At 42.5% G+C, this 13,266-nt stretch overlaps 1 protein-coding gene across 3 annotated transcripts in view; it reads right to left on the reverse strand.

Annotated features, from left to right (window-relative positions):
- Nucleotides 1-13,266, reverse strand: part of CDON (cell adhesion associated, oncogene regulated) — a 156,010-nt gene that overhangs the window by 92,860 nt on the left and 49,884 nt on the right. For all 3 annotated transcript variants that reach the window (XM_056542128.1, XM_056542125.1, XM_056542126.1), the window contains exon 3: nucleotides 3,536-3,578. The gene's annotated coding sequence lies outside the window, so the exon portion shown is untranslated. The remainder of the gene's footprint in view (nucleotides 1-3,535; nucleotides 3,579-13,266) is intronic.

Consider the following 13,266-nt stretch of genomic DNA (forward strand, 5'->3'; position numbering starts at 1 on the left):
GGGATGGAAAGTAGACCCCCCCCCTGTCCTGGCACCTACTGACAATAGCTGCCATGGGACCCCTAACACCTACCCCGACACCACCCTGATACCCTCTTTTCCACATCTTGAATATGTCTAATCCCCTCAAGGCCAGTATGGCTGGCAGAGGCGAGGAAGGAGAGTCATGGTGTAAAAATTCCCCCCCCCCCCCCCCACAAGTGCGAAGTGAAGAATGTACGACTGGTTTTTAAGGAGGCCACATAATGGTGTGTCATTGTGTAAACCTCAGATGCCCTTGCTTACATATGCTGTGTAATATATATACACTATATATATATATATATATATATATATATATATATATATACAGTATATATAAATATGTACTGTGTATGGGATGCATATATTGTATTGTACAGTAAATACTGTGCTGGACATTAAATGAACACCCGACAAGTAATTCATTAATGCACTGTTTACAAACCAAGGCGCCTCCAGCTGTTGCAAAACTCCAACTCCCAGCATACCCGGACAGCCCACGGCTTCAATTTATTTTATACCCAGCATCTATATCCCAACCTCCTATACCAGTGGTCTTCAACCTGCAGACCTCCAGATGTTTCAAAACTACAACTCCCAGCATGCCCGGACAGCCGGTGGCTGTCCGGACATGCTGGAAGTTGTAGTTTTTCAACATCTGGAGGTCCGCAGGTTGAAGACCACTGTCCTACACCGACCCCCTATCCTGTACTTATATCCCGTCCTCATATCCTGACTTCATATCTCCTCCTCATATCCCATTCCCCGCACTAACTATTCTCTGCACCTTGCTGCCGGACAGTCAGCAGGATGTTTAAAAGTCCCGGGCAATCTCTGCAGCCAGACGCGATCAGGAGATGTACCAAAAGTCCTATCGACTTGCGTAGGACTAAACAAAAACAACCTCACAAATGGCGGTGGGTTAGGGTTAATTTAACACATGTGCAACATGTGTACCCAGTTTCATCAAAATATCCTAGGATCACTCGGAAAAGCATTGCCTTCTATGAGATGGCAATGCATTTCCAAACTGAATCAGCAGAAAGAATAAACTAAAGTCTATACGGACGGAAACATCTGCCGCATAAATTCCGCTGTGTGCACTGTCCATCAGAATCCCATTGAAAGCAATGGGACTCTGCTGTAGCTGTTTTACATACAGACATACATATGTTGATATATATACACACATATATATATATATATATATATATATATATATATATATATATGTATATATTGAGAGACTCATGTGATTCATGTGAATAATTAATATCTTTCATATTGTCAGTTTATTTAGGTTTTTGCACCTTTAAAGGGCTTATACAGGTAAAAACATATATATATATCTTAACTAGCTCCAGATTTGGATAGGGGATAAGATGTCAGATCGCCGGGGTCCTGCTGCTGGGGACCCCAGGGATCGCCGCTGCGGTACCCCGCTATCATTACTGCACAGAGCAAGTTCGCTCTGTGCGTAATGACGGGCGATACAGGGGCCGGAGCAGCGTGACGTCATGGCTCCGCCCCTCATGACATCACGGCCCGTCCCCTTAATGCAAGTCTATGGCAGGGGGCGTGGCGACCGCCATAGACGTATTGACGGGGGCGGGCCGTGACGTCACAAGGGGCGGAGCCGTGACGTAACGATGCTCCAGCCCCTGTATTGCCCGTCATTACGTGCACAGCGATCTCGCTCTGCGCAGTAATGATAGCGGGGTGCTGCAGCAGCGATCCCTGGGGTCCCCAGCAGCAGGACCCCGGCGATCTGACATCTTATCCCCTATCCTTTGGATAGGGGATAAGATGTCTAGGGGCGGAGTACCCCTTTAAAGGGGTATTCCAGATTATTATTATTATTTTTTTTTACTATGCTACAGCGGCTGTAAAGTTAGTGTAGTTCATAATATAGTGTCTGTACCTGTGTTTGATGGTGGTCTCACAATTCTTATGTGATTGTTCCAATGTTTAATTTTTAACTGCATACAAAGTGAGTGTTGTCTCAGGTTTTCTCAGGTTGCAGTGCTGCCCAAGACATTATGTGTTATGGGGTGTGAGATGCAGGGCAGATGGAATTACCCTAGAGGAAGATGGCATTAACCTCTTGTATTTGTGACGCCAGGGTGTGGTTTATCCTCAATACCACCCAAAGGTATACAGCTGGATCCTGGAATAGGCACGGGGGCAATAATGACTCCGACGCCATGTTACAGGCAACGGCTTTACTGAGTGACAGATGGAACAGTCTATACAGTGTAGCCAGGCCCACGGAGGTGACCAGGGACTTCACAGACCTTAAGGTCTTGCTGGGACTTGCAGTGGTTTTGGACAATTTAGTGCAGGCCACGTTGACTTGACAATAGATGACAGTGACTGACTTGACTGGAGACAGACTAAGCTGTGACTTTATCTTGTAGACTTGTATCTTGTGGCTGCAGACTTGACTTGAGGCTCCTATGGACTCCAAACTCTTAGGCTCGACTGCACCTCAGCAAAGACTCAGGGACTAAGAGAGAGAAGAGACTCCTCCCAGGGCTTTTATGGGGGAGACTCTGGTGGGGTCCCATTGGTCACCCTTAAGTCATCTGGTCACTGATACCTCCTGGGTAACAATCACATGACAACTCACATGACAACTGATGATCCCATGTTAACCTTTCTTAAAGATACAACATTCTTATATACATAACATAGGGGATAATATACAATTACAGTAGAACAGATGCGGGCGGGGGGGGGGGGGGGGGGGGGGGGCAGGGGACACGGGACACTGCAGGGAGGCGCCTGACAGGGCAGCAAGGGTATGGGGTAACAACTCCCCTACTGAACCACCACAATTACATCACTAGTCAGGTGTTGAAAGGGAGCATGGCAGTGCCTTAGTGGGTGGAGCGACCACTGGGTGGGTGGTGGATATCATTTTAATCAGGGCCACAGGAAATTGTCCTATGTGAGCTTTAATGGGTGAGAAAAGAGACCTTACACTTGCAAACAAAGGATCCTGGGACTTGTTGTTGGAGGGAGGGAACTCCAACAGGAAATAGCCATTTTATTTATGGTGGACTTACAACACAATCAGTTATTCCCAAGACAAGCAGGGATCCTTCCTAAGCATGTACATTACTGTCTGGTAAGTACTAAAATCACCTTATTGTGGATAACCCCTTTAAGGTATTGTGCAGACGAAAGGGCATAGCCATGAATATGTTGTGAACAGATTTTGACAATCTTTAAGGGTCCCACCACCAACAATCCATGGACTGTATGGGTTTCTGCTTTTTTAGGGATACGGGGAACTACATTTTTCTAGCAGCTGCTTATCTTATATTCAACGCAGCAGAATGGACATGGTAATGGGGACGATAACAGACGGATCGTGTCAGATCACAATCAACTTTCCTTATAGAAAACAATCACTAGTTGTTCAGGACTGCGGCTCCACAGTTTGCACAAGTTTTCCCACCACATGCTCTCTTATTCATTCTTCATATACAGTTAGTTATTGCATGCATACCTGGAGCAGCTGGCCCGGAGACGTCTGTTCAAGTGCCAAAAACCTACAAGTAAAACATATAAAAATAACAAAGAAATGTTATTAAATGAATTACGTATTTTAGCAAATCCACTAGCAGCAGGGAGATCAGATTTACAGCTGTCAGGCTGGCTCTGTGCTCAGTCCCTCGCACTTTATACATCTCCACAGTGAGATCATTGAGGCCTGGGCAGGAAACATGGCCACTTACTAGTGTGACATTGGTGTGACGGGATTATGCTCCGCACATAGACACACACTACATCTATATAAAATATAAGGACCTGATACAAGGTGAGTATAAACATATCCCAGACTGCAAGTGCCAAGCATATACAATTATAGTGGAAAGGTTTAACATAATAGTCTCCCAATCGTACATGAATAGAACTACTATAAAACTGCTCACTGTGTACATGAATATAACTACTATAATACTGCTCCTATATACAAGAATATCACTACTATAATACTGCTCCTATATACAATAATATAACTACTACAATACTGCTCCTATATACAAGAATATAACTACTATAATACTGCTCCTATATACAAGAATATAACTACTATAATACTGCCCCTATATACAAGAATATAACTACTATAATACTGCCTCCTATATACAAGAATATAACTACTATAATACTGCTCCTATATACAAGAATATCACTACTATAATACTGCTCCTATATACAATAATATAACTACTACAATACTGCTCCTATATACAAGAATATAACTACTATAATACTGCCTCTATATACAAGAATATAACTACTATAATACTGCTCCTATATACAAGAATATAACTACTATAATACTGCTCCTATATACAAGAATATAACTACTATAATACTGCCCCTATATACAAGAAAATAACTACTATAATACTGCCTCCTATATACAAGAATATAACTACTATAATACTGCTCCTATATACAAGAATATCACTACTATAATACTGCTCCTATATACAAGAATATAACTACTATAATACTGCCTCCTATATACAAGAATATAACTACTATAATACTGCTCCTATATACAAGAATATAACTACTATAATACTGCTCCTATATACAATAATATAACTACTACAATACTGCTCCTATATACAAGAATATAACTACTATAATACTACTCCTATATACAAGAATATAACTACTATAATACTGCTCCTATATACAAGAATATTACTACTATAATACTTCTCCTATATACAAGAATATAACTACTATAATACTGCCCCTATATACAATAATATAACTACTACAATACTGCTCCTATATACAAGAATATAACTACTATAATACTGCTCCTATATACAAGAATATAACCACTATAATAGCAAAATGAGAAAAAGGTTGCTTCTGCACTCACCCTTCTTGCGCTGCTTCACTGTGTCACTGAGTTAGTCCATGTACGGCCGGCCGCTGTACGGGAGATGATACGGAGAGATCGCTGCAGCCGGAGCTGAGCGGTGACAGCTACGAGCTCGTTTCGCGGTTAAAACCGCTTCTTCGGGCCCGAAGAGGCGGTTTTAACCGCGAAACGAGCTCGTAGCTGTCACCGCTCAGCTCCGGCTGCAGCGATCTCTCCGTATCATCTCCCGTACAGCGGCCGGCCGTACATGGACTAACTCAGTGACACAGTGAAGCAGCGCAAGAAGGGTGAGTGCAGAAGCAACCTTTTTCTCATTTTGCTATTTTGGACATTGTTCTCTCCTGCTTTTTTGCACCACCCCGCTCCATACCTCCGACATCCCCTGTCACAGTGTACACACTCCCGGATATTGTGGGTGACCGCGGTGCGGTCCTATCTCTCTATCTCCCCTCCACATAACCACTATAATACTGCTCCTATATACAAGAATATAACTACTATAATACTGCTCCTATATACAAGAATATAACTACAATAATACTGCCCCCTATGGGTACTGGTCTTGTTACAATGTGAAGGGACAGTATTATAGAGGGGTTGGACCTGCTGACACATTAGAACACATCCTTCTACTTTATAGTCAGTGTACGCTGCTCCGCTTATCTTGGAGAATTTACTACAAGGGGACAGCAGCCAAGACCACCAGTTAAGAACAAATATTACACTTTGGCGGACATATAGACGCCAGTGACGTGTGAGAAGACAGCCCCACGTCTGAATGGACTGGAGTCTGTACAAGTCACTGGGAGGAGACATTGATATGATATTACTCAGTGGCCGCAAATCTAGGCCACAAATATGTTGTTTTCCTAGATTTGTGCTATTTGGGCCTAAGGGAGATAAAAGACTTATAGAGGGAGAGGAAAGTAATGGCAGGTACTTCTCTCACAGGCACTTTGCTATTTAACAAATCTTTACTTTGTTACATTTGTCTAATCTGAGCTGAATAATTCCATAATATATCTTTGTAGTGCTCAGAGTTCCAAAGCTGCTGTATAGGAAAGGTTAGACCATAACATTCTGGCTTCCTGCAGCCAACACTAGGGGGAGCTTGTTGTATACGGAAGATATCCTCATAACCATCAATGCCTCCAACTATGGTCGCTTCTCAAAGAACATAATTACATCAGTTGTGATATTTCTATGTTTAATCCAGAATGTAAATACAAAATTCTACTGGTTTCCAATAACCAGAGAGCAGGATACACTGAGCTCAACAGTGAGGTCACATGACTGGAGGGTGGAGCTAGACTGCTGTCTGTTCCCAATGGAAACCAGCAGACTTTGGATAGTAGATACATAGTGACATCAAGGGAAACTGAGAAATACTGGATTGTGAATTATCAGACCTCTGTGTGTGCATTATCACTGTACTGTGACATCACTGTGATTCCAACCCTTATACTGTGACATCACTGTGATTCCAACCCTTATACTATGACATCACTGTGATTCCAACCCTTATACTATGACATCACTGTGATTCCAACCCTTATACTATGACATCACTGTGATTCCAACCCTTATACTATGACATCACTGTGATTCCAACCCTTATACTATGACATCACTGTGATTACAACCCTTATACTATGACATCACTGTGATTCCAACCCTTATACTGTGACATCACTGTGATTCCAACCCTTATACTATGACATCACTGTGATTACAACCCTTATACTGTGACATCACTGTGATTCCAACCCTTATACTATGACATCACTGTGATTCCAACCCTTATACTATGACATCACTGTGATTCCAACCCTTATACTGTGACATCACTGTGATTCCAACCCTTATACAATACAACACTGTGATTCCAACCCTTATACTATGACATCACTGTGATTCCAACCCTTATACTATGACATCACTGTGATTCCAACCCTTATACCATGACATCACTGTGATTCCAACCCTTATACTGTGACATCACTGTGATTCCAACCCTTATACTGTGACATCACTGTGATTCCAACCCTTATACTGTGACATCACTGTGATTCCAACCCTTATACTATGACATCACTGTGATTCCAACCCGTATACTGTGACATCACTGTGATTCCAACCCTTATACTATGACATCACTGTGATTACAATCCTTATACTATGACATCACTGTGATTACAATCCGTATACTGTGACATCACTGTGATTCCAACCCTTATACTATGACATCACTGCGATTACAACCCTTATACTATGACATCACTATGATTCCAACCCTTATACTATGACATCACTGTGATTCCAACCCTTATACTGTGACATCACTGTGATTCCAACCCTTATACTATGACATCACTGTGATTCCAACCCTTATACTATGACATCACTGTGATTCCAACCCTTATACTATGACATCACTGTGCTTCCAACCCTTATACTGTGACATCACTGTGATTCCAACCCTTATACTATGACATCACTGTGATTCCAACCCTTATACTATGACATCACTGTGATTCCAACCCTTATACTGTGACATCACTGTGATTCCAACCCTTATACTGTGACATCACTGTGATTCCAACCCTTATACTGTGACATCACTGTGATTCCAACCCTTATACTGTGACATCACTGTGATTCCAACCCTTATACTGTGACATCACTGTGATTCCAACCCTTATACTATGACATCACTGTGATTACAACCCGTATACTGTGACATCACTGTGATTCCAACCCTTATACTATGACATCACTGTGATTCCAACCCGTATACAATACAACACTGTGATTCCAACCCTTATACTATGACATCACTGTGATTCCAACCCTTATACTATGACATCACTGTGATTCCAACCCTTATACCATGACATCACTGTGATTCCAACCCTTATACTATGACATCACTGTGATTACAACCCTTATACTGTGACATCACTGTGATTCCAACCCTTATACTGTGACATCACTGTGATTCCAACCCTTATACTGTGACATCACTGTGATTCCAACCCTTATACTGTGACATCACTGTGATTCCAACCCTTATACTATGACATCACTGTGATTCCAACCCGTATACTGTGACATCACTGTGATTCCAACCCTTATACTATGACATCACTGTGATTACAATCCTTATACTATGACATCACTGTGATTACAATCCGTATACTGTGACATCACTGTGATTCCAACCCTTATACTATGACATCACTGCGATTACAACCCTTATACTATGACATCACTATGATTCCAACCCTTATACTGTGACATCACTGTGATTCCAACCCTTATACTGTGACATCACTGTGATTCCAACCCTTATACTGTGACATCACTGTGATTCCAACCTTTATACTATGACATCACTGTGATTACAACCCGTATACTGTGACATCACTGTGATTCCAACCCTTATACTATGACATAACTGTGATTCCAACCCTTATACTATGACATCACTGTTATTACAACCCGTATACTGTGACATCACTGTGATTCCAACCCTTATACTATGACATCACTGTGATTACAACCCGTGTACTATGACATCACTGTGATTACAACCCTTATACTATGACATCACTGTGATTACAATCCTTATACTATGACATCACTGTGATTCCAACCCTTATACTGTGACATTACTGTGATTCCAACCCTTATACTGTGACATCACTGTGATTACAACCCTTATACTATGACATCACTGTGATTACAACCCTTATACCATGACATCACTGTGATTCCAACCCTTATACTGTGACATTACTGTGATTCCAACCCTTATACTGTGACATCACTGTGATTCCAACCCTTATACTATGACATCACTGTGATTCCAACCCTTATACTGTGACATCACTGTGATTCCAACCCTTATACTATGACATCACAGTGATTACAACCCTTATACTGTGACATCACTGTGATTCCAACCCTTATACTATGACATCACTGTGATTCCAACCCTTATACTATGACATCACTGTGATTCCAACTCTTATACTGTGACATCACTGTGATTCCAACCCTTATACTATGACATCACAGTGTTCCTTATCTATTTGATGCTCCCAGTGTAGATATAATGCAGATATAATGCCTTTTAATGGCTAACAAAAATAAAACAAATTGCGTTACATAGCAAACTTTGGAAAATACTCAGACCTCTTCATTAGTAATGATAAATTTCTGTACTGTGACATCACTGTATGTATTATCCCTGTACTGTGACATCACTGTATGTATTATCCTTGTACTGTGACATCACTGTGTGTATTATTCCTGTACTGTGACATCACTGTGTATTATCCCTGTACTGTGACATCACTGTGTGTATTATCCCTGTACTGTGACATCACTGTGTATTATCCCTGTACTGTGACATCACTGTGTGTATTATCCCTGTACTGTGACATCACTGTGTATATTATCCCTGTACTGTGACATCACTGTGTATATTATCCCTGTACTGTGACATCACTGTGTATATTATCCCTGTACTGTGACATCACTGTGTGTATTATCCCTGTACTGTGACATCACTGTGTGTATTATCCCTGTACTGTGACATCACTGTGTATTATCCCTGTACTGTGACATCACTGTGTATATTGTCCCTGTCATGTGACATCACTGTGTGTATTTTTCTTGCACTGTGACATCACTGTGTGTATTATCCCTGTATTGTGTCATCACTGTGTATTATCCCTGTACTGTGACATCAATGTATGTATTATCCCTGTACTGTGACATCACTGTGTATTATCCCTGTACTGTGACATCACTGTGTATTATCCCTGTACTGTGACATCACTGTGTGTATATTATCCCTGTACTGTGACATCACTGTGTGTATTATCCCTGTACTGTGACATCACTGTGTATTATCCCTGTACTATGACATTGTTGTGTGTATTATCCCTGCACTGTGACATCACTGTGTATTATCCCTGTACTGTGACATCACTGCGTGTATTATCTCTGTACTGTGACATCACTGTGTGTATTATCTCTGTACTGTGTGTATTATCCCTGTACTGTGACATCACTGTGTATATTATCCTTGTACTGGGACATCACTGTGTGTATTATTCATGTACTGTGACATCACTGTGTATTATCCCTGTACTGTGACATCACTGTGTATATTATCCCTGTACTGTGACATCACTGTGTGTATTATCCCTGTACTGTGACATCACTGTGTGTATTATCTCTGTACTGTGACATCACTGCGTATATTATCCTTGTACTGTGACATCACTGTGTGTATTATTCATGTACTGTGACATCACTGTGTGTATTATCCCTGTACTGTGCCTTCACTGTGTGTATTATCCCTGTACTGTGACATCACTGTGTATATTATCCTTGTACTGTGACATCACTGTGTGTATTATCCCTGTACTGTGCCATCACTGTGTGTATTATCCTTGTACTGTGACGTCACTGTGTGTATTATCCTTGTACTGTGACATCACTGTGTGTATTATTCATGTACTGTGACATCACTGTGTGTATTATCCTTGTACTATGACATCACTGTGTGTATTATCCCTGTACTGTGACATCACTGTGTGTATTATCCTTGTACTGTGACATCACTGTGTGTATTATTCATGTACTGTGACATCACTTTGTATACCATAAGGTGTCATGGAAGGGACTAGTGCTTGAAAGGTATTACATGTTATTCCAAATTTGGCATTAATCCCTTCACCTTTCGAAACCATTGATAAATTGGGGGAATACTATTCCGAAACAGAAAATAACTTTAGACTTTCAGTGTTTGGAGGTACACAAGTTGACTGACATGTGCTGTGTTGCCCAACATGGGTTTTGTCAGATCTATTATTGTCAAGTATAATAGAATTCATAATATAATGTATAGAACAATGTACAGCAGTGTTCCCCAACCTGTGGCTCTCCAGCTGTTGCAAAACTACAACTCCCATCATGCAATTTGTAGTTCTGCTACAGCTTAGGATCCATAGGTTGGAGAAGACTGTTGTATAGTATAAGAATAGATATAGTATTATGTATATCAGTGTTTTCAAACGAGGGTGCCTCCAGCTGTTGCAAAACTACAACTCCCAGCATGTCCTAGAAATGCCCTGCTGGATCGGGGATTGTTGGGAGGTATAGTAACTATAGTGGGATAGTGCAGTGTTTCCTAACCAGGGTGCCTCCAGTTATTTCAAAACTACAACTCCCAGCATGTCCTAGAAATGCCCCGCCAGACCCGGTATGGTAGTAGGGAGGTATGATAGCTATAATGGGACAAAGCAGTGTTTTCCAACCAGGGTGCCTCCAGTTGTTGCAAAACTACAACTCCCAGCATGTCCTAGAAATGCCCCACCAGATCCGGGATGCTGGGGAGGTATGGTATCTATGGTGGGATAGATCCGTGTCTCCCAACCAGGGTGCCTACAGCTGTTGCAAAACTACAACTCCCAGCATGTCCTAGAAATGCCCCCACCGGATCCGGGATGCTAGGGAGGTATGGTAACTAAGGTGGGATAGAGCATTGTTTCCCAACCAGGGTGCCTCCAGCTGTTGCAAAACAACAACTCCCAACATGTCCTAGAAATACCCCGCTGGATTGGGGATTGTTGGGAGGTATAGTATCTATGGTGGGATAGTGCAGTGTTTCCTAACCAGGGTGCCTCCAGCTGTTGCAAAACTACAACTCCCAGCATGTCCTAGAAATGCCCTGCCGGATCCGGTATGGTAGGGAGGTATGGTAGCTATGGTGGGATAAAGCATTGTTTTCCAACCAGGGTGCCTCCAGCTGTTGCAAAACTACAACTCCCAGCATGTCCTAGAAATGCTCCGCTGGAACGGGGATGGTAGGGAGGTATGGTGGGATAGAGCAGTGTTTCCCAACCAGGGTGCCTCCAGCTGTTGCAATACTACAATTCCCAGCATATCCTAGAAATGCCCCGCCAGATCTGGGATGCTAGGGAGGTATGGTAATAGATCAGTGTCTCCCAACCAGGGTGCCTCCAGCTGTTGCAAAACTACAACTCCCAACATGCCCGGACAGCCGTTGGCTGTCCGGGCATGCTGGAAGTTGTAGTTTTGCAACAGCTGGAGGCAGCCTGATTAGGAAACACTGCTGTATAGATCAGTAATATCATAATACGTTACTTATGGTATATTGGTTATGTGTTTGTCCATACAAATGTATGTCTCATCCTGAAGCCGAGACCCCGACATAGGTAAAATAGTTTATAGAAGGGTCCGGCGTTATCGATTTCCTTGTAGGCCATTGTGTCCGGAATGCCCCCATGAGCCATTGCTGGGCCCGCTCCCAGGTCTGCTTATTGTTGGCTGCTCCTCCGTTCCACCTACTCCTCTAATCCTCCGCAGAACATTCCTCTGATGTCAGATTATGGCAGATCAAAGCCGGCGCGTCCCTCATCACAATTATTTGAACTAAGTAGAATGATTGTGTTTTGGAGTAGAGGACAGAGGACACCCTAAGGCTGGAAAATGAGATAATCCTTCCTGCCAGAGGTGCCCCCCCTGATCCTGCCATTCACCATGTCACTCCATGCTGATGATCTAGTCCTCCTCTGCCAGGACTGGGGAGGGAAACCGGATCTAATGTAGATATCGTCCTCAATGGGGAATCCATCAGCAGGACAGAGACGACGGAGGCGACATCCCATAAATCCCCAGGAAATGTGATCTATACCTCAATATACTCGTCACTAATGTTATAGTCATGTAGAAAGTCACAGGAAGGACAACATCTATATGAAATATGGCAGGTAGCGGGATTAGAGACGGAGAACATTCTGCAGTATAACACTGGGTACGTAATAATGACACGCTGACACTTAGGGGCCGGGATAATGACACTTGGATGATAACACTTGGGGTACAGGATGATAACACTTGGGGTACAGGATGATGACACTTGGGGTACAGGATGATGACACTTGGGGTACAGGATGATGACACTTGGGGTACAGGATAATGACACTTGGGTACAGGATGATAACACTTGGGGTACAGGATGATGACACTTGGGGTACAGGATAATGACACTTGGGTACAGGATGATAACACTTGGGGTACAGGATGATGACACTTGGGGTACAGGATGATGACACTTGGGGTACAGGATAATGACACTTGGGGTACAGGATGATAACACTTGGGGTACAGGATGATAACACTTGGGGTACAGGATAACACTTGGGGTACAGGATGATAACACTTGGGGTACAGGATATTGACACTTGGGGGACGGGATGATGACACTTGGGGGACGGGATGATGACACT

Source organism: Hyla sarda, chromosome 10 (genome assembly GCF_029499605.1).
Source record: "Hyla sarda isolate aHylSar1 chromosome 10, aHylSar1.hap1, whole genome shotgun sequence".
NCBI lineage: Eukaryota > Metazoa > Chordata > Amphibia > Anura > Hylidae > Hyla > Hyla sarda.